The sequence below is a fragment of the Neovison vison genome, chromosome 11 (assembly GCF_020171115.1).
Source record: "Neovison vison isolate M4711 chromosome 11, ASM_NN_V1, whole genome shotgun sequence".
Classification (NCBI taxonomy): domain Eukaryota; kingdom Metazoa; phylum Chordata; class Mammalia; order Carnivora; family Mustelidae; genus Neogale; species Neogale vison.
Window position 1 is genome coordinate 127311063 of NC_058101.1, and position 26148 is coordinate 127337210.

The following is a 26148-nucleotide window of genomic DNA, read 5'->3' on the forward strand; positions in this document are numbered from 1 at the left end:
TACTACAAGTTTTCTTGCTCTCTCTTCTTCTCATTCAATGCTAACACACACACACACACACACACACACACAGAGGTATGTACAAAATTACTTTACAACTTTTCTCAGAACTTTAACTTTTCAGCATTTTAGTGGCAGATAATTGAGCATGAGTTTCTGAAGTTCAGAAATCTCTGGTCTACCTAAATGCTCCCTGGGCTTCCAGAATGGCTAACAAACAATACTTACCTATACATTTAAATGAGACCAGGGGCTGGAGGTATCATCAATAAGGAAGTAAAAGACCACAGATCACTGCAGAAATATAGTTCTAGAAAAAAAAAATTAAAGCATCTCTCTTAGGGTCACCCTTTTCTTTCTCCACTCTCTCCAACTACCCTATCTTAGGAAACTTATGATCTTGCTATCTCTAGAGATCCAGGATACCTAATACTCTGTTTTTCCAACCTAAAATTTATAAAACACACTTTTTATTGAATTCTTCTCTTTTACAACTGTCACCTTTTACCTCCCAGTGTAACAACTGTTAATCTGAGAAAGACTTGCTTGCAGTGGCAAATGACAGAGAGTTGTGCTCAGGCCCCGTTCTTTTTAATTTTTACTTTTCTGGGAAAGGGAGCTGGGAGATGGGAAGCTAGAGGTGTGTGGACAAGGGAAACGGGTGACAAGAACTGGCCCTAGGTGACCCTCTGTGGCTTTTCCTATTGAAGTAAAGCTACTGTTTGCATTTTGAAATCACAGTTCGGTATGCAAAGATTTTGTCCAAAATCTCAGAAGTGCTTGTCTGACTCAGAATTCAGAGGAAGTAAGTAGCCAGAAACAGCCCCAAAGAAAAAGGAGCCCTGGTAACCTTTGAACCACCACAACAAAAGATCTTCACTGGAAGATGGGACACCAGGGACTTAGTCTGGCTTTGCCATGACCAAACAGTACAACCTTGATCTAGAAATCTTCTCTGTCCCTTCTCTTTGGATGAGAAATTTACACTGGATTCTGTCTCAATCCTTTTACCATTTTAGGAATCTTTCTTTGGTTCTTTGAGCTTTTAGAGTTAGTGATGGCAAAATGTTTTCAACTTAATTGTGCTTCTGTGATAATGCATGACTTAAAAAACAGTTTCTTAGCCTCAGCTGAAAGGTGTCTTGATGGCTGGCCTAGAGATGGTGAAAAGAGTTCTTCTCCTTAAACTTGCCCAATCAAGGTAGTCCTCTATAATCACTATTATAGTTCGACAAGACAAGTTCTACCGATAAACAAACAAAGGGGCAGAAGAAAGAATTGGGAAATGATCAAAATCATCAAGGGTTTAATTAAATTCAAGAAAACTATGTAATTTTGTGTAAACATCCACATTTTAATTTTTAATATTTGGTATGATGATAGCAACGTCAAAAGACCCAAAGTGTGGTTCCAAGGTAAAGAAGGTTAGTGATCAGACACAAGTGAGTTATAAATAATAAGGAAATAATATTGGTATTAGCCAAGAGCAGATGGCCAATGTCCTACTGTTCTGTAGAGTCACACTGGTGGAATGTGAAACAGTCCTGAGAGCAAAGGGCAGCCCCTAAAAATGTGGGCAGCAACCAAACACAAGGTTTGGTCATGTCCGCCTCACAATAAGATGTCATTTTTTCCATCCCTTGAAATCATGCATAGGATATGAAGACTGTCGTCCCCATTGTGACAAATCATAGTAAAGAGGTCATGGCCCAGTTACAGATCCTCCTTTCTCAAATAGTGACCTTCTTATTTCAAAGGTCATGGGAGAAGGACCCTTTCACTCTGTGATCATTGTTTCAAATGCAGACTTTTCCTTGGCCACCAGCCTTTGCAAAGAGATGGAGAGCCTCAGGACTCAACATTTTAAAAGTTTCGGTTGTTAGCAAAAAAGAGAATGTGACTTAACTAATCTAATACTAAAAGTATCCTGAAGGGCTTTTAAAGCTCACAATAGTTCAGGAGATTTTCTTACTCCTTTCTGTTACGTTGATTACTATTTGCTTCTTATGATCTTTACAGTTAGAAAAGCGCTTGCCCTCTTCTATCCTAAAACCTTGCAACATTTTAAGGCATCGTTTTATAGTCCCAAATTTTACTTTTATCAACGCAATTTGCTTTGACATTTTCCTCATCCTCCTGTACCACCTTTTCTCCTTTCTCATCCTCTGAATCTTCTTTCACTCATCCTCTGTGAAGGGCAAAATCGTATTTACCTCTGACATGCAGCTCGAAAGGATGAATAGTTCAACAAAAGCCAACCAAACAAAATAAAATCAAGGAGAGAATTATTCAGGTTCAAATTTTCTTTTTGAAGCACCTATTATGTCCCAGGAACTGTTTCACACCTTAAGGTCTATTTTGTCATTTAATCTTTCCACCAATCCTTTGAGGAAAGTCAGAGTTTCCCATTTGAATGCAAAGAAACTGAAGCTCCAAGAGGATAATTAGTTTTCCCAGAGTAGCACTAACATTGACAGGTACACTTACCATTTGATCAGGTCTTCCTGTTCTACTCTTGCAATGTTGACACATTGAGGCCCTGGATTTGGGGCAAAAACATTTTTATTTGAAGCTTTCTTATGTTCCTTCTCAAGGTTTCTCCACAATAACTATTTTCCCCCTATGTTGTGTGTGTGTGTGTGTGTGTGTGTGTTTTCAGATTTTATTTATTTATTCGAAAGAGAAAGACTGAGCAGGAGCTGGGGGGTGGAGAGGAGCAGAGAAGGAAAAGCAGGCCCCCCACCAAGCAGGGAGCCCAGCGTGGGGCTGGATCCCAGGACCCTGGGATCATGACCTGAGCCAAAGGCTTAACTGACTGAGCCACCCAGGCTCCCCTGTCTGCCCCAATGTTTAATTTGAGATATACTATGATACATGTAGATGAATTTCCCCATGTGTTTGAGAACACTAATCTAACACCAGACAGTTCTTTCTAGAACAAACCAAGTGAAATATTTGAGCCAGAGGGAATACTGGTTACTTGAAGGAATGGTGGTGACTAAAGCATCAGAAAGCTGGCCTTGGGGAGAAGCCCACCCAGAGCGTGGGCTAGCATAAGTGTCTTGTTTATCATGGCCAAAGTTAGTCATCCTGTTAATCCCTTAGCCTAGACCATCTGTGGGCAGTCACTTCAGAGACTCCATCTCCTGGTCTTTGAGGACAAAGGGAATGAACTCATCATTCCTGCTTTCCTACCCATGATTGCTACCGAATTAAAGCATCAGGGCTGGGAAGAAAGACACTTTTCCCAGGTGTTCCCTTTAAAGAATCAATTTCTGATTAACTATAGATGTCAGACTCTTGGCCTCTTATTTATAAAATTCCTATATGTATCCCTCCATGTGTTTTTAATTTAAAATGCCTGGTCTGTGAGTTTTTTAAGCCATAAAGTGAGGCAAATTTGCATTTTCATTCATAATTTTACAAAGGTATTTCTGGGTTAGTCAGAGTTATTCAAAACAGAAAGATTGCTACAAGAACTAACTAGTGACTTGTTAAGCCCTCAGGCAAGCGAAAGTCTTCAATTGAAATTCTAATTCCTTAGATAAATTCCATTTGTATCTGAAAAGCTACGCCTGGTGGAAAGACCCTCTTGGTGGTCATTTTTACCCCACTGGATAGCCAGTGGGGGAAAAAATTATTTCCTTTCTTTTACAGATGGCTTTTTAAACACATAAAAATAGAATAAAGTAAGAATCAGCTAATTATTAGAGCTACTATTATTCATATTTATAGAGGCAAATTATAATACTATAAATTTGTAAAAAAATCACATTTTAGGAATTCAAAACATTTCCTAATATCTTTTTCTTTCTGCCTCTAAATTTCTGTTTGAAGATGGTTATTGGGGTCGGTATACTTCCCTTTTCAACATTCTCAGTCTGGTCGGGGGAAAGAAATTTCACATTCCAGAGAGTCTCTCTGTTCCAGCATAGGAATCAAATCACAGGTTTTGTGAACTGTAGTGCCCTGCCTACTTTTGTTTTACATCCAGTGGAGCTGATGTCACATTATTAACTCTTTTTATTGAAATATTCACAGCAAAATTCTCTACCATGGGATCCTCTATTACTTACTAAACAACTGATAAAGTAATGAACTACAACAACTCTGTGAGTAAATGTTAATAGAACCTATTTTAAAGATGAGAAACTGAACCTCAGAAAGGTTTTGTAACTTGCCCAAGGTCACACCATTCACAAGTATTGAAGCCAAAATGTCAATGGGGTAGCTGATTCCAGAGGTGATACCTGTAACAATTATGTTCCCAAGCCCCCATCTCATCTAGCGCAACGCTAGTTTGCAATGTCTCCAAAAATGCATTTCAAACTTATTAAGTGTCATTTATATTAAGCGTTTGGTGTTTATTTTATAACTCCATACAATCCCAGTCATAAATCTGTAACTTAAAATTCTATTGCCAACAACAAACAGTAAATCCTTCTGAGTTTGTCTGACATCAAAAGGACGTTGCTTCAAGCATACAGGGACTAAGCATTTAGTCAATGAAAATGTCACTGTGTCTTATACTGAATGGCCTTTTCAGTGGCCATAGAAATGAGAAATGCATCTTCTGAAACCATATGAAGGAGAAAGGATCTGTTGCCCTTATTCTTAGCAATAAAACTTTGCCATAAAATCATCATTAACGTGTCGCTGGTGCTGACAACCCACGATGAAGGGGCGTGCAATGTGTTTTCAGATCAGGTTTTGTGAAGGACAAGAGTCAGAAAAAGCAGACTTAGTGAGGTGGCTTACTATTTTCTTGGTGAAGGTGAAAATTGTAAATAGGAGACAACATTTCTGTTACTACTAACCTGAAGATTATCATAGACTTTATCATAGACTTTACAAAACAGCAACAATAATGCCTGCTGTCCACCCAAGAAGTTACAAAGTAAGTGAAAATAGGTTATTGTTGCACTCAAGGAGTTCCCCCTTATTTTGTGTATCCCAGTAATCTTCATTTGCATTGGTTTCCACCTCAGATGCAAACAATGTCTTATGGATTCTACTCCCTACAGAAAGGCCTTCCCACCCTGCCTCCTTGACTCAGGCTCCTTAAATTGTCCTCCGATGGATTCCTAGCTTGATCTAGTTAACTCACAAATCTGACTACCATCCTGTGCTCTACTCTAAAAGTTTTACCCACAACCTGCCCACCCCACCCCCGTCCTTTGCTTGCAGGGTAAAACCTCTATTTCTCTGGGCAGAATCTTCCTTCCCTCCATGCTCAGGTCTTGGGCTCTCTGACCTTCCTCTGGTTCCTGACACCACAACCGATGCACTGATATTGACTGTCTTTGCTTCTTTCCTTATTTTCCCTCTACAATGATCCACAACCCAATGTAGCACTTATTCTATCCTATTTTACTTTTCTTTTTTTTTAAATTTTTTTTAAAAAGATTTTATTTATTTATTCGACAGACAGAGATCACAAGTAGGCAGAGAGAGGGGGGGAAGCAGGCTCCCCATCAAGCAGAGAGCCCCATGCGGGCCTCGATCCAAGGACCCCAGAATCATGACCTGAGCCGAAGGCAGAGGCTTTAACCCATTGAGCCACCCAGGCACCCCTTTTCTTTTCTTTTCTTTTCTTTTTTTTTAATATTTTATTTATTTATTTGACAGAGAGAGATCACAGTAGACAGAGAGGCAGGCAGAGAGAGAGAGAGGGGGAAGCAGGCTCCCTGCTGAGCAGAGATCCCGATGTGGGACTCGATCCCAGGACCCTGAGATCATGACTTGAGCCGAAGGCAGCGGCTTAACCCACTGAGCCACCCAGGTGCCCCTTTACTTTTCTTTTTATCCCCTTTAGCACACTTAACATACCGCACTTATCCATTACCAATAGCTAACTCCTACTTTGTGCCAGGTGTTATTTTAAAAAATTCATGTGCATTCATTCTTTTGTCCTCACAATGAACATCTGAGATAAGTACATTTTTTTAAATTTTATTTTATTTATTTATTTTTGTAAGAGGAAAAGAGTGAGAGAGAGCACAAGAGTAGGGGAAGGACAGAGGGAGAGAAGTTGACACCCTGCTGAGCAGACCCCCCCCCACGCGGGGCTCAATCCTAAGAGCAGAGATCATGATCTGAACCGAAGGCAGATGTTTAACCAACTGAACCATCCAGTCACCCCAGAGATGGGTACATTTAAACAAATTTTATAGAGGAACAAACTAAGATGCTTAAAGGCTAAGCAATTTGCCTAGCCTGTATGTGGGGCAACTAGTAGAGCTACACTTTAAATGTGAGTAGTCTAACTCAAAAGTCCATATACTTGACCATTACTTGGTGTTCAAACAATATCTGGAGGCAGTAGAGACTCTCACTCATTATCTAAGCACTGAAATCAGAGATACAAGCTAACATCATAGCTATTACATTAAGGAAATATATGCCAGACATGATATTCACTATTATCGCCTAATATTACCTGATAGATCACTAATATTATAAACAGATAATAATAGAATCTACCCCAGAAATATGTGGGAAATAAAGGAGACAAAGTATGTAAAGCCTTTGGTACAATGTCCTGCATGTTTTAAACCTGTAGTTTATGTCCTCGATTATATAATCTAGTTTCTAAATTAACTTGTTTTCTAACTAACTTTATTTCTATTTAACATTTCCTTTTCTTCTTCTTTTTAAGATGTTATTTATTTTATTTTAGAGAAAGAGAGAGTACAGTGTGGGGGTGGGGAGCAGAGGGAGAGGGAGAGGGAGAGAGAAACTCAAGCTGACTCTGCTGAGCGTGGAACCTGACGCCAGGCTCGATCTCATGACCCTGAGATCACAACCTGAGCTAAAGCCAGAGGAGCGCTTTAACTGGTCGCACCACTCAGGAGCCCCTCTATTTAACATTTCTGACATGTCTTATAGTTAGTGTCAGAAGAAACTTAGACACTATCTTTTTTTCTCTCCAAAAGGTTGCTACTATTTCGATGTGAAATTTTATACTCAACGGTGTATTAAAAATGAAAATAAGACTAAATAATTTGACTCAATAAAAAAGAATTTCCCTGTCTTCTCTCCCTTTTTTGTCATCACTAACTACAACATAGGAATACATCTCTCATCCTTCTAAACACTTTCCAACACAAATCCTAAAACTCACTGTCCAACATTAAGGTTACATTCTCTAGTTTTATTGCTATAAGTTCCTTGCAATTTATTATAAAGTCTTTGTTGTCAGGAATTTTGCATTCTCCTTTGGAAAAACAAAAACAAACAAACGAAACCCTGCTAACCATCTAACCATCCCAGCTGCTTCCTCACTGAAGTTTCTAACATGATCTGTGTGGATTTCTGTGTTTAACACATCTTACATGAGCTGGTGAGTGAAATCAATAAAATTGTGAAGTACCCAAATGCAGATATACCCAAATACAGATAATCTTTGTAAATGAAAAATAGAGGAAGAATAGCTACTTCGGACATAATTAGGGTGACCGGAGCCATGTGGAGTTCATTTTCTTGCTTGGCTGTCAGTCAAAGTTGGGGAATCTTGTAAAAGGAAGCACTAAATTATGAAAAACAGGAGTCAAGCTGTACTCATCCCTAAGCTCACACCAAAGTGAAAATAATTCATATAACTTTTTTTGTTTGATGAGCTGGAAAGAAGACCAGGTAGGAATTTTCTAGAATGGAAGAAATGCAGAATCTGCTTTTTCACAAATATTGTGATAACATTCATTCCAACATTACAAGGTTATTTCCAAGGCCTGGCAAACAGCCCATATTCGTATTGCCTGACTGGTTTAAATAGAGTTAATTCTTTCTGATAGAGAAATTTTATGTAACAGATGTTTCACAAACCTGTGTTGATTTAATAGCCAATCTGTTATATACAAGATGTCATCATTTTGAAAAATAACTTCTATGGAAGTATCTTCTTCATAATTTAAAAATATGATGTCAAATGAATTTTTTTTTTAGATTTTAAAGTTTGTATGTTACAATTTAAAATATGTATCTCTGTGAAAGCATGTGGTTTTGAACTACTGATCACTGACTGTTGCCTGGATAAAGGAAACTTTAAGAGCCAGCAAGCTTAAGTGGGATACAAAGTATTGTCATTTTATGAATATTCCTACATAAAGTAAGTTAATGAAATGACAGTTCATATTTTATCTCATGTGCTTTGGGCAATTACTTTTGCTATGAAATCTAAGACATCAGCTTTCAGTTAATATCTTAAAAAAATAAAGAAATTGCCATGGACTGAATCAAGCATGCCACTTTGTGTTTTTTCCCTCCTATCTGGCACCAATATATTACTTTAAAAACAGATATATTCTGAGATTTTATCTCATGAAATAAATTACTTAATTCATACTACAGTAATACTAAACTTCCTTAATGAGCTCAAATAAAATATAATTACTTTGATGATTCTTCATGCTCATAAAAACGGTTTCTATTTATTGTGATATAAAAATGCTGTTTATGATGACATCTCATTTTTTCCTTGGAAGATACCCTCTGATACATTTCATATGCTTACATGCATTTGTAGCTGACATGGTATAGAGTTTTCAACCTCTGCTCCATTTAAAGGTCCCTCGTGAAGGTATATACGTAAAGGTATATACGTATATATATATACACATATATATATAGGTATATACGTATATATATATACACGTATATATATATACATATATATATACATACGTATATATATATACACATATATATATATGTGTATATATATATACGTATACACATGTATATACGTATATATATATGAGTGTGTATATATACATGTATATATGTATATATACATGTACGTATGTATATATAGGTACATACACTGTATATATATCTGAAACTGAAAGTGGATCATCATTAATCATTTAACTTTGAAATTCTTAGAAATATTTCAAAATACAGCAATTATTGGCCCACGATGCAAATTTATTGTACGACACCATGGTACAAAGATAAGAGCTCACAACCAGAAATTCGAAGTTCCACCACAAATAGATATGTGACTTTAATAGTTAATGTTTCAGGTCCTCAGCTTCCATAACTGGAAAAATGAAAGTTTATTGACTGATTTCAAGATTCTTTCCATATTTGAACATTTCCTGATTCATATCTGGCTCTTTTACTTCTACTAGAAAAAAATATATTTTTATATTTGTTCTTGTAGGGAGGGAATTGCTTCTTAAAGAAACTTTTTTCTTTGGAGAGAAACAACTTTAGTCCATAGAACTTCTACTTAGCTGGCTATCCCATTAAAGCAGTTACTGCTTCTTACAGACATTTCTTTCTGAGCCTTAAAGACATTTCTGGCCAGAGACAGGGTATAGATGAAGGTAAAAATATTTTAAAATCTTTAAAACAAAGATACAAACAAAAACTTGCTCAGGAGGAAGGAAAAGAAAAAAAAGGAAAGACACTCTCCAGGGAGGAAGACAAAGTTCTCATAATTAAAATTTCCATTTGTTTAGAAAAAACTATTTTCCAAGTTATTCCTCAAGTGTTTAACAATGTAGGAGTTTAACACTGTCTTTGGTCATCATCTTTTTGTATAAATTGGAGCTGCCAAATGATAATGGCCAGTTTCTGTTCCCGCCTGTTCTGGTGATTCTGCAATAGCAACACTGTTGTTCGCTGCCACAGAGCTCTGTAAAAGGATATTGATTGATGGCTCTGTCTATTCTTCTATACAGATGCAAATTGTGTTTGCATTAATATGAATATTTTATAGATACAAAGGGAACTATTTCCTTTATAATTATGTAATAATATAATGATGAATATTAATATCTTCTAAGTTTAAATGTACATTAAAACACTACAATTAAAACTTATCTCATGATGTTCTGCTATGGGCTTATTCTTTGCCCTTCTATGAATCTTATATTGTGTTGTTATTCACATTGATAACACCAGGAGGCACATAGAGGAGAGTCTGCTCTGTTACTATGGTAACTATTAGACATATTTTAAAGGAGAGCAACCATCATGTATGCATAAACTTAAAATATTTACCATCCACCTTTTTTACAATTGTTGTAGAAAATTACATATGACCATTCAAAGTCGTCTGCTTCCTAATTTTCTTCTCAAGGAATGTGTAGTTAGTCGTGACGATATGAATAGCTGAATTTTTTAAGGATGATAGACCACAACTTCTGTTTTTCTTTAAAAATATTTAAATCATTATTAAGTACATAGGCTCTAGAGACAGCTTGATCTGACTCAGGTCATAACTCTGTCACTTATTTGATGTTCCTTGTCATCTATAACATAATAAAAATAGTAAGAAGAAACTGGAATATTTAATGGGTATATTTTATTTGAATGTGCTCATTTTTAGAATGAGGAGACAAATAAATTTATCTTGTAACATTTACTTGTTTAAAATGCCATTATTAACATCTTAGGAAGGTACTCCTTTCCACATCATGAATTATAGGACTATATTAATACAGATGCTTTCTCCTTGAGCTTGTATTTTCAGTATTTTATTTACCACCTTTTTCAACAAATATTAATTGTAAGTTTCAGGCACTCTGCTAGGTTCTGGAAGACAACTATGAGTCTATTGAGAAAAGAAAAGGATCCAAGGTGAAGCCCTGAATCTCTCTATTATGTAGACTTTGGGTAAAGAAGAATAATTGAGAAAAGGGGACTAAGAAGGGCCAATTCTTTGAAATGTAATAGAAACAGGAGATGTCATGAAAGATGAGTAAAAATAATTCACTTAGTGGCCAGAGGTAAGGAATGTAACTAATGGATAAAATATAGTAAAAATAGAAAATGAATATAGTGTATTTGGAAACATGGAAGTTATTGAATTTGGAAATATGGAGGGACGCCTGGGTGACTCAGTGGGTTAAGCCTCTGCCTTCAGCTCAGGTCATGATCTCAGGGCCCCACATCAGGCTCTCTGCTCAGCAGGGAGCCTGCTTCCTCCTCTCTCTCTATCTGCCTCTCTGCCTGCTTGTGATCTCTGTCTGTCAAGTGAATAAATAAAATCTTAAAAAAAAGAAAAAGAAACATGGAAATTCACTGACCTTGACAAAAGCAGTTTTGATGATAAAATGACAGAAGCTAGAATAGAATGGGCTGGAGTTTATTGCAGATTGTTTTTTAATTTAAAAAAATCATCAATGGGGGCACCTGGGTGGCTCAGTCATTAAGTGTCTGCCTTCAGCTCAGGTCATGATCCCAGGATCCTGGGATCAAGCCCCGCATCCGGCTTTTTTTGGGTGGGAAGCCTGTTTCTCCCTCTCCTACTTCCCCTGCTTGTGTTCCTTCTCTTGCTGTGTCTCTCTATATCAAATAAATAAAAATATTTTTAAAAAATCATTGATGTATAATTTATACACAATTAGTGCATGCGTTTTAAGCATACTATTTGACGAGTCTTGTCAGATGTATACATTGATGATATGAAATATTTCCTTTACTTTTTACCCCAATTCCCAGGCAACAGTTGACCTGAATTTTGTCCCTATGGATTAGTTTGCATTCTTTAAACCTTTATGTAAATGGAATCATACAGTATGTACTCTTTTGTTTATGGCTTCATGAACACTGCCTGATGATTTTCTAAAATTCATCTACTTTCTTTAAGTAGTAGTTTATTATTTTTTATTGGTGATGGTATTCTATTGTACCATTATACTTATTTTATTTATTTATTTTTCATTTATTTATCTACCTATTGATGGACACTTCAAAAATTCTAGTTGGGTTTATTTTGGTGTTTTGTTTTGTTTTGTTTTTGCTATAATAAAGAAATAATGGAACATTTCGGTAAAACTCTCTCTGAAGGCATATATTTCCATTTCTACTGGATTAATACTTTTGAGCAGAATTGCTAGATTCATGATAAATCTATATTTGTTTAAGAAATCGCCAGTTTTTCAACGCAGTTGCACCATTTTATAAAAACATCATCAGTGTGTGAGAGTTCCAGTTGCTCTATAATTGGTATTGTCAATACTTTTAATTTTAGACATTTTAGTGATTATATAGAGATAGCTTACTATAGCCTTAATTTGCATTTCTCTAATAATTGATGATGTTGATCAGTTTTCATCTTCTCATTGGCTGTTTATAACTTTTTTTGTGAAGTATCTGCACAGGTGTTATGGCCTGAATTATGTCCCCAACCCCAAATTCATGTGTTGAAATTCTAACTTCTGGTACCTCATAATATAACTGTATTTGGAGATAAGATCTTTAAGGAGTGATTAAGTTAAAATGAGGTCTTTCGTGTGGGCTCTGGTCCAATCTGACTGTTGTCCTTACAAGAAGAGGAAATTTGGACACACTGAGAGATGCCAGACAGATGCACAGGGAAACAACCGTATGAAGACACAATGAGAAGGTGGCGATTTGCAAGCCAAAGAGAGAGAGAAACCTCAAAAGAAGCCAAACCTGCCCATATCTTGATACAGGAATTCTAATCTCCAGAACAGTGAGAAAATAAATCAAAATAAATATCTATTGTTGAACTAACAAGTCTATAGTATTTTTAGCTGTATGCTAGGGATATGAAAACTCTAGAAAACTAATCCAGCAAATCTATGTTCCCTCATCCTCTTGGGCTCTTTGTCTATTTATTAAACTGCAAGAGTTCTCTATAAATTATACATATATATATATATATATATATATATATATATATACATCTTTTGTCAAAGATATTGAAAGCATTTCCCTCCATTCTGTGGTTAGCCTTTTTAGTTGCTTAACAATATCTTTCAAAAAGAAAATGTTTTAAATTTTGATTTAGTCTGATGAATCATTTTTATTTCAGGGTTTTTATTAGGGTTTTTAGAGTTTTTTATGTTTTTATCTAAGGAATCTTTATCTCTTAGGCTTACAAGATTTTCCCACATGTTTTCTTCCGGAACTTTTATAGTTTTAGTTTTTATATTTAGGTCTATGATTCACATCAAGTTAACATTTGGGCATAGACAAAGATTTAAAAAAAAAAAAAGGAGAAGAAGAAGAAGGAGGAGGAGGAGGAGGAGGAAGAGGAGAAGAAAATCAAAAATTTCCCCCTGCATGAATATCTAATTGTTCCAAAACCATTTGTTGACAAGATTTTACTTTCTCCATTGCATCGCCTTGGCACATTGTTGACAACCAACTGAAAGTAGATATGTGGGTCTAGTTCTAAAATCCTCATTTAGTTCCCTGAATCTCTCTTTTTATCCTTCTGCCAATACCATACTCTTCTTAACTATTATAACTTTATAGCAAACCTTGAAATCTAGTACTGTAAACCCTCCAGGTTTGGTCTTTTTTTTTTTTTTAAATTGCTTTGACTATTCTAGATCAATTGGTACTTATTTTATGAAATTTTCCCTTAAGATTTCCTGTTTTTTGAATACTATTATAAGTTGAATTATATCTTTTTTTCTTTTTCCAATTGACTTCCTAGTAAATAAAAATAAAATTAATTTTAGATTACTGATTTTATTGACCTAGGTAAATTCACTTACTAATTCTGTTTTTAAAAGATTTTATTTATTTATTTGACCAGAGAGAGAGAGAGCACAAATAGAGCAACAGGCAGAGGTAGAGGGAGAAGTAGGCTTCCTGCTGAGCGGAGAGCCTGATGGTCTCCATCCCAAAACCCGGGGATCATGACCTGAGCAGAAAGCCAAAGTTTAACCAACTGAACCACCCAGGCACCCCCCACTTACTAATTCTAATAGCACTTTTGTAAATTTCTTATGATTTTCTGTGTACACATCGTATCATCTCTTTATGTGTTGAATGTGTTCCCAGAAAGACACATTGGAGTTCAAACCCCTAGTACTCTAAATGTGACCTTATATGGAAATAGGATTTTTGCAGACTCAATTAAGTTAAGATGCGATCTTTAGTGTAAGCCTTAATCCAATCGAATTGCTTATTATAAGAAAATGGCCATGTAAAGACAGGGACACACTGAGAGAACACCATGTGAAGATGGAAGCAGATACTGGAGTTGAAAGGAAATAAATGCCGGGGACTAACCGACACCACCAGAAGCTAGGAACAGACTAGAAAGGATTTTCATTCTAGAAGTTTCAGAGGACCATGAACCTTGATTTTGGACTTCTAGCCTCCAGAATATTTTTTGCTGTTTTTAGCCACCTAGTTTGTGGTACTTTGGTGTGGCAATCCTAGGAAAAAAATATTCTTCTATAAATAAAGTCAGTTTTTCTTCTTTCCAATCTCTATGCCTTTTCTTTCTTTCTTTCTTCTTCTTCCTCCTCTTCTTCTTCTTCTTTTAAGATTTTATTTATTTATTTGACAGACAGAGATCACAAGTAGGCAGAGAGGGAGGAAGGGAAGCAGGCTCCCGTTTGAGCAGACAGCCCAATGCGGGGCTTGATGCCAGGATCCTGGGATCATGACCTGAGCCAAGGCAGAAGCTTTAACCCACGAAGCCACCCAGGCGCCCCTATACCTTTTATTTCTTTTTCTTGTTTTATTACAGTGACTAAAGAATCTAGTAAAATGTAGAATAGAAGTGAGGAGATGGTACATTCTTGTCTTGATCCTAATCTGACTTTCAGATTAGGTCTGACTAAAGTCTGACTATTCAGACTTTTCACCATTACATACGGTGTTATCTGTGAGTTTTTGTCAGGTTAAGGAAGTTCTCTTCTATTCTTAGTTTGCTGAGAATCTGTTCAATTGTACCAAATACATCTATTTAGAGAATCATAAAGTCTTTCTCTTATGTTTCTTTAAGATGGTGATAAATTCTCAAATGTTAAACCAAAGCTTTCATTACAAGAGGAAATCCTACTTTGTCAAGAGTATTTTTCTCTTTATATGTCATCATATTCAGTTGGATAATACTAAATTTGTAGGGAATTTATTAAAAAATTTTGTGTCTGTGGTCTGCAGTTTTTTTAATTGGAATGCTTTTTCTAAATGTGGTGTTACTATAACGCTGGACTCCTGAAATGGTCTATCTAGGTGAATGTTCAGACCTGAGAAGTACATGTATTGCAGCTATTAGTTTAGGTGATTGATAGTGTCATTTAGATCTTCTGCAGATCCTTGCTGATTTTCCTGTAGCTCTAGTAAGGGCTTACAGTGTCTTGTTAGCTAACATTCTGCAAAACATCACCTTCATCCAAGGGATCTCTTTTGAGGTAAATGAGGTGAGACAATGGACATATGTATTGAAATTCACTGATTTTGCCATATATTGAAAATCTGGAAGCTTTTAATCTGATAAAATATGGGAAAAGTCTCATAAAGTTGTAGCTAAATGTTAGTTAGACATAGATATCCTATAGAAATGAAGTTACATCTACAACTTTTTGACTGAGTGTTTTCTCAGTGGTCAGAACTGCTCGAACACCAGAAATACTGGGGAATTAACCCGCTTTAGGAGCAATTCTTAGCCAATGACAGTGGAGCTGGCATATGAACCATCTGGTTCCTTTGCCTCTAGGGTGGACCAACCCCGAGGCTTGTGTTCAAGCCTTATTGCCTGCTAGAGTTTCATGGAATTAAGGGGCGTACACAATGGTAATTTGCTTGTAAAATACCCTTATTAGGTCCAACATCTCTATTGCCTTATTGGTGTTTCTTAGGATCACTTCCAAATAAATTTGTTGCACTTTAACCCTTGTTTCGGGACTTGTTTCTGGGGGAACTGAAACTATGACAATATATCCAGTGCCATGGAAAGGACATTGTGGCCTGACTCAGATACCTGGATCCCTAAATTTTCACCAACGTGCCAGGTCCCTGGATCTCTTTAAGCTTTATGGGCTGGCACACATGTTTTTCACTAGGGCATCCGGAGTATTTGCCAATACTTATTCACTGAATCTGATTAATCAGTAGTATCATCTTACATAACAAAGCATTCTTTATTATATATGTCTAATATAAAATTAATATGTGCCATGAGCCCTATATCAAAAAGGTCTATTCAAAATATTTAACAACTTGTACGGCACCTAAGTTGGCCATAGCGTTGGATTCCGTGGAGGTCCCATGCTGGACCAGGGGCAAATCTTTATTACTAGATCTTGGAGAAGCCCAGGAGCTCCTGGAGAAGCTATGGGTTGGCCAATGCCCTTGAGGGGGTGGCTCAAAATGGGCCAGAAGGAAGGACAAAGAGTCCTAGCCATAATGACATATCATCTGAAGTTTTGTTCCTGAAGCAAGCACTACTCCTAAAATTTTTAATCTCATCTTTCTAAAGCCAGTTTGAAATGGATTGTCTATCACTTGTAAAATTAATTATTATAGCTGGTTCATGACCAAGTTGGAGTCTAAGAAATCATCCTCAGTGCCTCGTCTCTCCGGCATAGCTCAGATACTTCCAACTTGGTCTTCTAAGTATTTCTCCAATTTATCCTCCCCTTTCTAGTCCTATTTTAAGGCCTTCATGATCTTTTCTTGACTTAAGTGATCTTGCTGTTTCTGGTCTTGTCTTTCTCAAATTCACACTTTTTTCCAAATTTAACTGCATCATTTTCCTTCTTAAAATCAGTCACCTGCTCTCCATCGCAGCAAAATGGCGGCATGATCTTCACCATCAGATAGCCTGTTTTTCTTCATCTCGCAGCACTGCTGCATTGGCTTCAGGTTCCAGCGACGTCAAGCTGCATGCATTTTCTCTCACGCATCGTATTCTCTCTCACTTTCCTGATTTTAGTTACAAGTTCTCGTGCCCCTTTTCCCTAGCTGGCTCATGTTCATTTACATATTAAGTCACAGCTCAGACAGGATCTCCCTCTAGAAACTTTCCCAAACCCTGGTGTTGAGTGAGGTGACTGTCTTCCGTGATCCCAACAGAGTTTGGGAACATGTCCATCTCCTCATTTACCATATTGTGTTATAATCATCCGTTTATATGTTTTTACCACCCACTTGAATCCCCAAATTTTTGAGACAGAGGTTGTGTCACAAAGCAAGGCACATGTCAGATGTTCATTAAATGTTTGCTAGGTAAATAAATGCATATACATGTAAACTAATATACAAATATGATGTTTTAAAAAGTATGTTTTGATTAACGTCAGCCCTATTGGTATAGGTGATTGATAGTCCAAAAGCTCTTTTGAGTATAATAGAGCCCTTTTAGGTAGATGATTATTAAAGACTAAATTAACCATATTAATTTATGGTTGTAGTTGTATTAGAAGCATAAACTAAAAGGTAAATTGCTGTTATATCATTAAACTATTAGACAACTCTTTCTTGAAAGTATGTGTAATAAGTATGAAAATTAGAGTTTTATTACTTCCTTGATCCCAAGGTAGCCAATGGAAAAATTGCCAAGAGTGGTTTTTGATCAAATGACAATTGGTGGGTTTCACTCACACAAGTAGGAGAAGATTAAAAAATGTGCATTGAATCAAATGTTAATAGGCCAAATCTTATGAATGCATCCAAAATCTAATAGATTCCAAATAGGATGTGTATATCATCGAGCTACCATGTTCCCTGTTACCAGATCCATGGTTATGTAGGAAAAACTATTTATTTAATTTTTGATGATAAATATTTTTTCTTTTAAAATGTGTACTCACATACCTGGAAATGTTTACAAACATTTTTTCACTGTTAAAAAAACTATTATTGCTCAATAGGCATTTATTAAGAGAATATTAATCAGTAAATTTTATAAGTAAATATTAGAATGCAGTGAATTCATATTTTAAAAATGCTGATAAGTTCTTTCCCCATCTTTCCCTTCTCACCAATAAAAAAGTATACAGAAGTCAATGCAATTCTAATATCATACAATAAGATAGATGAACCAAAATTTAATTCTCATTTTATATATTGTTCTTAGCTGGTTTTTAACTTAAAAGTTAATTAAAATGAAAATATGTACTGAAGTAGGCTAGCCACTAGAGGGATCACTTCTCTGAAATGATTATTTTACATAAGAGATTCCATTAAACATTAACAAGCACTTGTTGATGGGTCACCCAGTACTAAAAGGAAAACGTGTTGTTTCTTACCTATTGAGAGACTCATGGGGGGATACATTCATAATTACATTTTTTATAATAGAATGTTGAAGTTCTGAAGAAGAGAAGTATGAACAATCGCTGGAACACAGTTCCTAGTAGTTGACGGTTCTTGTAACTGCTCAAAAAAATATCAAGAATATTGATATCAAACTCAATATCAATCAAACAAATATTGAGATCAAACTCTAGAATCGTAGAAGAAGGGTTGGAAAACTAACACTGGTTCTGTCTCAGAAGACAAGAAGCCGTAATTCTTAATTTTAGTTTCAACAGTTGAAGGTGTCTCGTAGTAAACTTTGAAATTCTACCTATTCACAGACACTCTACGGACTGTTTAATAAGAGCCTGAGCACAGTTGGAACACACAAGCATGTTGTGTGTACAAGCCCCTTCAGCATAGTGTACCAAATTCTGAAAGGAAAAAGAGCGGACATTCACAGAATATAGAAAGGAAATTTAACATAGATGGGTGGGGGCAAGGTGGCTTTCCCAGAGAGAGGTAGTTCTAAGCAGAGGTCATCAAGACCTCACAGGAGATATTCAGGTAAATACAGGGTGGGAGAGAACTCTAATCAGAAAAAATATATCATATGTGATGACCTGGAAGCCAGGGGGAATGCAACTCAGGGAGGGAATTAAAACAAAGATATGCAGAATGACTTGCTCTTGAGGATTAAGGAAGGGGTGGACTCATCAGGAAAGGCGGAGCCCTGAGCAGAGTTTGCCTGCCTTTTCTAGAGTTCGGATTTTGTTCTAGGGGCAAGAAGGTGTAGAACAAATGATCCCATTCAAATGATACTTTAGAAAGATAGAGTAGCCCCCCTCCCTTATCCTGAATTTCATGTTTGGAGGTTTCAGCTATCCTCAGACACCCAGGTCTGGAAGCAGATGACCGAATCATCAGAAGGTCCATGGCATCCCAACACTCTCTCACAACATCTATGTCATTCACGTCACTTCATCTTGTTGGGTAGGCATTTTTTCATCTCATATCATCCCAAGAAGGGTGGATATAGTACAATAAGATATTTTGTGAGAAAGGACACATTCACATAACTTCTGTTACAGCATGTGGTTATAATTTTCTACCTATTAGTGACTGTTATACATCTCTTACATGCATAATTGATAAATTGAACTTCCTATGCGTAGGATACAACATAGCACATACAGGGTTTGGAAATAGCCATGGTTTTGGGATTCTACTAGGATTCTTGAATAAAAGGAGATGCTGTGGTCCAACTGCAGTGTATAGACTGAATTAGAGATGGGTTGAGAAGGACAGCAAATAGATCTTTTGGCCTATACAGAATTCAAAAACATCCACAGATTTTTGAGTTCTCCAGTTTCTTTCTACATTTTGCCCAGCACAGTTTCTAGGCCTGGGGGTTCTAGAGAGGTGACTTATAGCAAGTCCTTCCCCAAGTCTCCCTTTCGATCTGTTTTCCCATATGTTCAGTTTCTCTGGATCCCTTTATATGAGACTCTCTGGCCTTTGACTGTCCCTTCACCTCTCCTTCCTTCATTTTCCCAGGGTGGAGGAGGAATAGGAGGAGACAGAACTGAGAATTTCACAGTCATCTAGCTTTTAAATGGACGGTTTAAGAGAAAATCAGATATTGAAAGTAAACTTTAATCTCTGTCTAGAACACCTTTAACAATGTGCTGTCCAGTATTATGCTAAACAAATGTTGCCCTTTCCTCCATCTTCAAATTATTGTTTATAATATCCCTTTTTTGATATTAATATTTCCTTCCCATCCCCTTATTTGTGTCCCAGACTGGTCATGGATAGAGTATTGGTGTTGATGGTGAAGGATCTGGTCAATGGGGAATAAAGGGTCCTCTAGCCATATAGCAACACATGAGCTAAGCTAATGTTCTCAAATAACTAATATCCAAAATTTATTACATTTTCTATTTTATTTATTTATTTATTTAAGATTTTATTTATTTATTTGACAGACAGAGATTACAAGTAGGCAGAGAGGCAGGCAGAGAGAGAGAGGAGGAAGCAGGCTCCCTGCTGAGCAGAGAGCTCGATGTGGGGCTCGATCCCAGAACCCTGGGATCATGACCCAAGCCAAAGGCAGAGGCCTTAACCTACTGAGCCACCCAGGCACCCCTACATTTTCTATTTTAAAAGAAAAAACCAGAGAGATGGAAAACTTGTGTATTCTACCAGGTCATGAAAGGAATTTCTTCAACAATTTAAATTTGTGAACTCTGTTAACTATCTAATGTGAAATTCAAATCACAGAATGATGCATTTTATTACCAGATCTACCTATACCTGCAAAGAGTGACCAAGAAAGGGTAGCTTACGTTTGGTCAGCAAGCTTTGCTGTGATACCTGAAGTAGGTTCATAAAATTAGTTGTCCTTGATGAGGTGCAAGCAGAAACAACTTTGTTCTTCCAGCTCTGCTCCATGGACTTGCCTTGGGCTTGTCTCCCTTGTTTCTGCACCATTGATGGGGCAGAGACCCCAAGCTTCCAGTGCCTTTTGGCTGTTAGTACCTTCTCAGTTTTCATTATTGAAATGTTTCTCCAATCTAATAATGCCATAATTTTAATCTCCTTCCTGTCCCAGCTCAGACCATCCTAGGAATTCTGCAGCTTAGCATGGGGGATGGCAGTTTGTTTCCCATTTACCCACGACCCCTTCTCCTCTCCCATGTCTGCTGATGGCTCCCTGGGATGAGGAGAAGAGGAGGAAGGAGAGCAAGAGGACACGTTCCTCAGGAACTGTTGCTTTTGCAATCTGGAATGTGGGCCTTCTGTCATGGAAAATGCCCAAATTATGCTTCTCTCCCACCGGACCTAAAAACTCCCCCATTCCCATCCTCACCCCCCCTTCTCCAACACTGTACTGTTTCCTAACACAAGCTGTGAATTGCCACTCGACTCTTGCCCCAACAGTATTCACAGAGGAGCAGTCACTGATGTAATGTTCTTTCCCTATGACTCATACCTGGCTCTCTTCCAGGCTATTGCCTCTGGCTTTGGGAAATATTACACTTCTCTTGCCCACCAAATTCTTTACAGACTGGCCACTCCCCTGGCAGCCACAGTCTTTGCTCTCCAATCCTAGACTTTGACTCTCCCAGAGAAGAGTCAGTCACCATTGTCTCAACCAACCACTCATCCCCAAGCCCCAGGGATCACACACTTCCAAGGACTTTGCCACTGTGTTTGGAAAGAAGGCTTGAGTTTCTGCAGCTTCATGAGCACCCACCTGGATAGAGAGATAAATTTCTATGTTTCTGGCAAGCTGACAAATACTCCATTCTTCACAGATGAATATCTTAATCAACCACATCAAGGGTTCTTATGCTTTGTCCTCAGCTTTAGGGCCTAAACCCAAACTCCTAGACAAAAGGAAAAGTTTTACCTTCACTTACCACCCTCCTACAAAAAGATGAATGATAGTAACTTCAGGAAAGCATATGTAGGATGGTGATAATGTTCCAGAAGCTTCAATCCACATACACAACCAGGATCAAATTGAATCAAAAAATTAATAACTTTGGGTTGAAATTCTCCACAGTACATCTAGTCCAATTCTATTGCCAATAATTTAATTAATAATAGAAGAATCCTTTTAAGATTTTGTTAGAAATCTGCTTGAATACCCCTGGAGACAAAGAAATACCTTTGTCTCAAAGCTGACTCCACTATTTCTTTGTAGTTCTAATTATTGGCAAGCTTGGATTTACATAAGTCAAACCTGATCTCTGTGTAAATTTCACTCCATGTTTCAGATTTATTCTCTGAAAACTCATAAAACCTGACCAGCCATTTTTCTATATGGTAGCCATTTAGGGTTTGGGAAAGTAATGATCATTTCCCTCTTAGAGTACTCATCTCCCTCCTAAATTTCCCCAAATATTTCAAGTTTACTGTATAGCAGATTTTGAAATTTCCTTATTATTTTGGTGTCCCTTCTCTTGTTACTTCCCATTTGTTCACTATCCTGCTTATACACTAGAATTTATGACAGCACCAGGATGAATGAAACAGGGACCTATTTCCCTTAAAAGTTAATTTCAAACAAGAGAAAAATCATGACTCTCATGCAGATATAAAGATGAATACTTGTTAAAGATTTAAGCAAACTCATACTTAATGAGGAAACCAGGCAGATATAACTGGTTCCAAAAAAAAAAAAGAAAGAAAATCTGAAAGCTGAACACATTTATAAATCAAGAATGTTGAAAAAATTGTGCTAATGAAAGTAAATTTTTTTTTTCCCATAATGGTGGAGTGTTGTCCATTGTACTTCTGGGCAGAACAGAATTTGAGTGAATATAAACAAGAATTATTTTGCATTACTAACAGTTATCTACAGCTTATAGAGTTGTAAAATAACTTTCATAGTTTCCTTAGAATTGGAATCAGATAACCCAGAGGTTGTCCTCTAGAATCTTAACAATGCAGAATTTTCCACTCAAGCACAGATTTTTGCCTACAATTCTCATATTCTAGATACCATTTTTCTTTGAATTAAGGAAAGTAATGATAAATATGGAACTCAGTGCTTATCTCATCAGAAAACTACCACACAGCTTTTTAAGAAGGTTTTTTTTTTTCCACGTTTACAAGGATTAATAGGATCTCTCTATAAGAGTGAAGTTAGCCTTAGCTTAAGAAGGAAAAAATGTTTGCCCTTCTGTGGGAGATCTTAAATGAGGTTGATGTTGCTAATTTTTCCTCACCCCCTCAAGCTTACAACCCTATATAGTCTCTGGATTTATAAACTCCAAAGTCATTAACAAATTCAAGTTAATTCAACAAATGCCAACTTAATTTATAAGCCGTTAACAATCATGACAAATAAGAATAAATAAAAGTATAGATTTGTTTGAGGAGAAATTATATTCTAGTTGGACAGGGTAAGGGGAAGTCATGTATGAATACATTTACAAGACAAAATATAACTCATTTAAGGCAAAAAATAAACTATTTGGAATGTTTCCAATGAGCTAATATTTTAGGTCAGAAGAATAAAGAACAACTCAATGGGAAGACTGCACTTTCCAAAATTGTGACAGTGTATAGAATACTCATGGAAAAGGAACCAAAAATAATCGATTCTAGATTAGAGTGGTTAGAAATATTGCTAGTCATTCAAAAGTCTTGAACAGGAAGCTGAAGAATTTTTATTTAACTCATAAGCAAAGGAGAATAATGGGAAGTTTTTGAAATTTTTATTTACATGATAAGAGCAATATTGTGATTTATTCTGGCAGAGCTCTGAAGAAGACTATAAAAGGCAAAGACTAAAGAGACGATGTCACTAGGAAGTAAAATTTATAGAACTTGGCAGCAGTTTTTTGTTGTGGAAGCAAACAGGGGTGGGAATGGACAAGGGAGAGAAAAAAAAAAAAGAAAAGATAATTTCAAGGTTTCTAATTTAGGTAAGAATCTGTGTTAGATTCCTAGGGCTGCCTTAAGAAATTTCCACAAACTTGGTGAGCTAAAAAAAAATTCTTTTACTATTCTAGGGGTCGGAAGTCCCAAATCAAAGTGTCAGCAGAACAATGCTCACTCACAAGACCAGGTGGGCTCTTTGGCAGCCTCTTCCTAGCTTCTGGTGGCTCTTGGCAATCCTTGGCTAATGGGTGCATCACTCCAATCTCTGCCTCTGTCTTCATATCACCTTCTTCTTTGTTTTCATTCTGTGTCTCTCTGTGCCTTCTTCTCTTTTTATAATGACATAGGACCTGAGTGTCTACCCTAATCCATTCTCATGCTCCTTCACTATTTGCAAAAAACTTATTTCCAAATAGGGTGACATTCTGTGAGGTTCCACGTAGGTATACATTTTTTTTGGGAGACACTATTCAACCCACCACAGATAACTTGGAGAAAATAGGATCATAAATGTCAATAAATGTTCTGCCCTGTCCTTTTGGAAAAGCAGTTTTCTGAGAAGGTAGATTTGAGTTCGAGTTCTGTTAAGGTTTGAGTAGATTGACTCGTGGCTACAAAATGTAGAGCCAAAGATGATGATGACGATGTTGATGATGATGATGATTATGATAGATAGAGTGTGCAGCAAAATTAAAATTATGAAAAATAAAACATTTTAAAATAAACATTCAGTCTACATTAGTGAAACAAAGAAAAGAAACCAGATAAGAAATAGCTTCCTGTCTCCCCAAATACTGCCAAAATGAACTGTTGAGCTCATTACTTTCTGTGTAAGAAAGAGCACCACCCCCAAAGAGCTTTGGTAGTGTCTCAAAGGGAGGGGAGGTAAGGTTAGAGTTTATTGACAATGGGAAGTTTGGATTAAGGTGGGTCTTTCAACACAAAGACTTGATTAGAACTGATTAGGGATGCCTGTGACAGGTTGCCAGAAATAGCAAGGTCAGGATTTTGAGGAGAGGAATTCAAAGAATCTTAGAGTTCAAACTTCTGATGCTTTCCATTGAAAAGATGCTAGGTCTTTCAGAAAATTTTTGAAATGAAAAGGCTATCATTTATCTGGGTAAGAGTCTACAGAGAAAGTGAAATGCTAATGAAGACATAGAAACAAATAGCACCTTGTTAATAAGTAGGCAGTGAGCTATGGTTTGTACTCTCAGTGACCTTTCTGAACGTGAGAGTAGACAGCTTCACAGCACCCAGAGACAGCAAGTCAGAGTGAGTAGGTTTAGGATAGGACTCAGAAAGGGAATCTAGATGACTTCCTTCACAAGCAGACCATGAAGGCCAAGGCAATTAGGTGTTCTTTTTTTTTTTTTTTTCCTTTTTTAAAGATGCATTCAACTTTTTCAAGGGTTAAAAAGGAGTGTGGGGTGCCTAGGTGGTTTAGACAGTTAAGCAGCCAACTCCTCATCTCAACTTGGGTCTTGATCTCAGGGTTGTTCAAGGTTCATGAGTTCAAGTTCCATAGAGCCTACTAAATAAATAAATAAATGGGAGTTCTGGATTTCAATGGGAGTTGAAACAGAAATAATAAATGTAGGAAGAAAATTATAATAAAATTTAAAAATATAAGGCATCAGGAAAGCATAGTTATATTTAATGACAAACAGTGAAGTTTCAATAATATGATATGGTAGACGTTACTAAAGCCTCTCATAGCCAATGATCATCTTTCTGCACTTGTAGAATACTACACTTTCTAGTCTTCATGCAAATAGGCAAAACTATGTGACTAATTATGATAAATGTACTATGAGAAGAAATAACTTCAATAACTTCTATGTGTAACTTTTGGGCTGAAACAATGAAAATCTGTTACATGATCCTCCAGCTCACTCTTTCCAATCATTGTGATTGTGGGGGATGTACACTGAGATTCTGGAGCCACTAGATAGAACCAGTCGGATCCCTGACTCATTTGAAGGAGGTTGCTCTGGAGAGCCACTGGACTTGAGTAGACTTTCTACAGGCAAGAAATACAGTGTGTGTGTGTGTGTGTGTGTGTGTGTGTGTGAAGCCATTATAGTTTTCAAATTTATTTATTCTTGTAGCAAAATTTATCTTACTCTGGCTAATATTTGTAGTAAAACTATACTCCAAATTATTTTATTTATTTTTTATTCATTCATTCATTCATTCCTTAATTCCTTCATTCATTCTTTTGATAAGTTCCACCCTAATGTGGGGCTTGAACTCATGAATCCAAGAACAAGAGATGCATATTCTACCAACTGAACCAGCCAGGTGCTCTATTATATGCCAAATTGTTAAGAATGTCAAAAATAAACAAATGATCACACAGCAGCTGAAAAAATATAAATTTTCATTTGAAGAGTGTTGATAATGAAGCAAAGGAGGAAAAGTTTTCAATGTTCTGAATAATGTATACTTTGATATTCTGTTTTATTTTCTAAAATTTGGATCATAGAGCAACATTAAGAAACTCCAAGTTTTTAGATTTTTTTAATCATAAAATTAAACCCCTTTTTGCAGATAATGCCACTTGTTATCTTCTGTTCACCATGTTTCATTGGAAATTCATATCAGAATTCACACATTTGGTGATTTGCTAAGAATTTGACCTCACTGCCAGGAATTTGATCTTATTGAAACCAAGCACCTATATTAAGCCACCTTATTCCTTCCGAAAATATTTCTGACACTGTATCATCTAGATTATCGAAGTATATTTAGATAGCATTTGATGTAAGAAATACTTTAAGTTGTTCT